The 4,459-nt window shown below is 40.1% G+C and overlaps 1 long non-coding RNA gene across 1 annotated transcript; it reads right to left on the bottom strand.

The window, feature by feature from the left end:
- Window positions 1-328: 328 nt before the first annotated feature.
- On the bottom strand, window positions 329-3,110 carry LOC123101983 (uncharacterized). The gene is made up of 2 exons (XR_006448684.1): window positions 2,791-3,110; window positions 329-766 (listed from the first exon to the last, which is right to left on the bottom strand). It is a non-coding gene; the product is annotated as an uncharacterized lncRNA (long non-coding RNA).
- Between the last annotated feature and the right edge of the window lie 1,349 nt (window positions 3,111-4,459).

Genomic DNA, 4,459 nt, shown 5'->3' with positions numbered 1-4,459 from the left:
GTGTCAAAATGTCCTACTCCACCATATTTTATTTTTTATTTGTTTACTAAATTCGGATACGGATAATTTCCATTTTCCATTTCGGTTCGGATACAGATATTTCAGACACGGATAGGCATTTTCTCGGATACAAATGTCAGATATTTCGGATTATGTGCTACCACTTTCCACCCCTACTCAAAGCACCGTCGTCATTGTCAGCCCGCACAAGCCGGTGCACCTCGAAACAGGCGAGTCGGACACCGCGCAACCGCAAAGAGCTGCACCCGGTAAGAATTTTTGCTGAAACCATGAACTAGGAGAAAAACTATGTAATGGCCAGTAAAGAGATAGCAAATCGGGGCACTCTTGGTAAGACGCCAGACACCCATTTATTATGAAATTTCAACCAGTGCCATACTATTTGGATGGGACGTCAAAAAACACTAAGGTTTTATCATATAAAGATCCACAAGCCTTGCCATGACAAACTTCACAGCTTGTATTCTCAGCACTTGCAAATATCATAATAACTACTTCAATATTCACGAAGATCATGTTTCTGTCAAGTCAGAGTATACTTCTTTTTGCCATGGGCGTGATAATCAGTCATCGTCTTTCTTCGGCGGCGGCTTACGGTATGTTTCCTCAACGTGCTTTGCCAGGAAAACATACGTGTTGAACAGCTTCTTGACATTTGGAACGTTGTAGTTCTGAGCTACATAGACACCACATCCCACTCCCACTAAAAATTTGAAGCCGCCACCGAAAACCATTGCAAGAAAACCTGGAGCCAATGATATAAGGGGGGTTATGTACATGCATTTCGACACAGGATGTAAAAAGCCATGGTAAGACAAAAACCTGGAGTACAAATGATTACTGTCATGTGGCAGAAACACACTACTATATCCAAACATAAAGCTAAATGACACATATTTAGTATTGAAGTACTTCCAGGAAAGAAAGTACAGAAGCTACGTTTACTGCCATTGTGTAATGGTGGTTCATGTCTTTAGATTCCGCCCTCATATGTTTGGTCATTATAAACAGAAGAATCAGAATGTTGCCGCTCAGTTGCTTCATATAGATTGTAGTCCCGTAGGACTCTCCCACAAGAAGAATAGAAGACACGTGACAGGAGAGGTTATACCAAGCAATGAGAAAATCTCCCTCTCCCAACACTTCCCTGAAACCATCAAATTCTCTAATATGTCACCTTCCAAGAATACCATACTACAGTAGCAACCATGACCACTTGTTACCACAGGCCCCGTCCTCTACTAAGCTACCCCTCCATCCCTGGTTTTTGGTCAGCACACCTCTGATATTACTGACCCCAATCAGATTCCAAATATAGGATTGGGCGAAGGTAATGAAATAATCTATCAGATCTGCCAGTAACCTTCATCTTGCAAGGTCACCAAAACCGAATTCATGATCCAATCAGCCAACAATTTCATTTGAAAATTAAACAACCAATTATTCAAAGAAATGAAATCTGACAAAAGCTCATGAAACCATGCATACTCATTTCTCAAGCTTAGAGCACCTACATCATTCTGGGGAAAGTGTAACAATCATGGGAAAATACATTTCAAACTATAGTCAAGGTTTAAAATGCCACTAACAATGCTCACTGACTTGTGAGCCCAACAATTTTGTTCAACCAAAATTTAGAAAACCAAATGTTTTTTTCAGAGGGAAACTCTATTGTCTTCATCATGTATGACACTATGACTACAAAATCTATTAAATTAGACTAACTGCATGTATACACACTAAAAATACTGGTGTCAGCTCCTAAAATGTCCTACAAAATTCCCTTCCCTGACTACCCCATAAAGAAAAGAACTGTGGAAATTAATAACTATTTTTATTGATGGTTAATTCACCTCAAAAGGAAAATAGGATAAGAGGTGAAGATACGATATAACACTCTGACCTCTAGAGCATTCCTGCAATGCTGCACCAGCAGTTTTGACCCGATCAAGTGCCAAAGAAAATACAGTCTGACACAACATAATTTTTCCTTTTGAGGAATGACACAAGATAATACAGATATCGAGCCCGGCATAAAACATTAACTAGAGATTCCCAGTCAGCAATTGTAAATAAAGCTACATGTATTTGAAAGAAAAATAAAATTGTACCAAATAATGGCAACGTCTTTTACCAATCTGTTATCTCCCCGCACGTCCTCCCAACCATCCTCACGACCATAGGTACATAGTTTCCTCCGAATGCAAACTATATCCAAAACCATAATTCCCAGGATCAAAACCTGGCTCTGATACTAAGTTGTCACGAGCTAGGTAACGGAGGGGATAGTTGTGAGTGGTAAGAGGGCAAGGGGTTCAGACTTGGGTGCCGTGACATTTGGGGATAGATCTGTTCTGGAGCTTAACCACCGTACATAAAGCAATGCAAAGCCTGCTTTGAAGACCGATTTAGAGAATGATAAGAAGCCACATAAACTTAACAGTGCAAAACGTACTGTTTACAAGAATTTCGATTGTATACAAAAAGAGTTATACCCAAAGCAAATCAAGTGATGTTTATCTGAAACATTAGATTTTGTTTTTCTTCTCTGGCTAGCTAAGTACTAGTACATGAGAAAACAGTTTGGCCACACTGATCAATAACAACCCCTCCAGACTGGATTACAGAATGATGCACCTAAAACCAATCATGGATAACAAAGTACAGCACCTGCTAGAACTTGCAGTTGGTTTAACTGGCAGCTCAAATGCATTAATAAGAAATATCATGACATTAGACTGGACATAAGACATTGATCTTGTTCCTTACCGGGTCGCAGATGAAGGAGCACGGATCGATGTCGATTAGCAGCTGCAGGTGGAGGAGATCGGGCAGTCGGCCGCCGGCGTCGGAGTCAGCAGCGGCAGGTCAGCACGACGGCCAGGCGCAACGGGGGTCCGAGGGAGCCGAGGGCGAGGGGTGACGGCGGCGGGAGTGCGACGAGGTGGGCGGCGCCGCGGAGGGCCCAGGAGCGCGCACGGGTCGGCAGGGAGTCGGGGATTGGCGCGGCGGGGAGCGGGGAGCGGCGGCTAGGGTCACCGGTAGAAGAGGGAATCGGGAGGGGACATTTTTTTCTTGTCGTAAGTAGCTTTTTTTTTATCACGGGAACCTTCTTCTTGGAAAAGGGGCAAAGATCCGAATTGGGTCAACCTCGTGGCTGCAGCCGGCCCGCGGCCCAGACACGAAGAGAATGTACATTTGGGTGGAGCCCAAATTTTCCAAACTATTGGGAGCACCTAATTACCGCATTCTGCGGCAAATAGACGCCTCTTCGCACAGAGCGTGCGGAACTGGCCAGACATTTAGAGTAAAACTCTTAGCGATCGGTCGGGCGCAAAGAATTCGAAAAAGAAAATATGCTCAACCAACCAGGGATTTGATCTCCAGAACTTCTATTGAGGCCGGCACCTCGCCGGCCGGTCGAACTGACCAACGGTTGTTGAAAATGTGCGGCGCCAAGTCTAAACAACAAACTGCAGCAGCGTAACTCAACATTACTCAATGTTTAAGAAACGCAATCAATTTATTAAATTCCATTTCTTTTGAAAATGTGAAGATATTGGAAACATGAACAATCTTTGAAAACTCGGAACACCTTTGGAATTATGAAGATATATTGAAAAATGAGGACCAAAAATTGAAATTCCGACCAATTTTTTAAAACACAAATAAGATTTGAGACTCCGAACTTCTTTGAAAAAACAAATAAATTTAGAGAATCTGAAGAATTATTGAGAATTTGAAATATTTGTAGGAACATGAACAAAAATTTGAAACTCTCAACTTATTTGAAAACATGAACATTTTTTTAAATTCCGAACATTTGTTTGAAACTGTAAGTAATTTTTTGAAACACGAAAAAAATTCAAACTCCATTTTTATGAAAACTCAATCAAATTTTGAAATACCGAACAATTTTAAGAAACACGAAAAAATTTGAACTCCAAACTTTCTTGCACGAACAAATTTTGAAATTTTGAACATTTTTTTGATATCACGAACAATTTTAAATACAGGAACAAAATTTTGAAGCTCCAACATTTTTTGAAAACATGAAAAAAATTTGAAAATCGGAACATTTTTGGATATCGACGCAACGAGTGCAACAAACAGAATTTCAAAAATGACACTTAAATAAAAACAGGGAAAACGGAAAGGAAACAAAGAAAAAGGAAAAAAATAGAACAGAAAATAAAACAAGAAAAAAAAATAAAAAACCGAGTAGAAGAAAAAAAATCATGGTTCTTGGAACCATCTAGAAGGTTCCTTGGACATCGACACAACGAGCGCAACAAACGGAATTTCAAAAATAACACTTAGAAAAACAGGAAAAACACAAAAATGAAACAAAGAAAAAGAAAAAAAATGAAAGAAAAGAAAAAATAAAACAAGAACAAACAAAAAACCGAGTAGAAGAAAAAAACGGTAACCATCTAAA

This window comes from Triticum aestivum, chromosome 5A, assembly GCF_018294505.1.
Source record: "Triticum aestivum cultivar Chinese Spring chromosome 5A, IWGSC CS RefSeq v2.1, whole genome shotgun sequence".
In the NCBI taxonomy this organism is placed as follows: domain Eukaryota; kingdom Viridiplantae; phylum Streptophyta; class Magnoliopsida; order Poales; family Poaceae; genus Triticum; species Triticum aestivum.
Note: the sequence above shows the minus strand (reverse complement) of the source record. Positions and strands in the feature narration are given on the sequence as shown.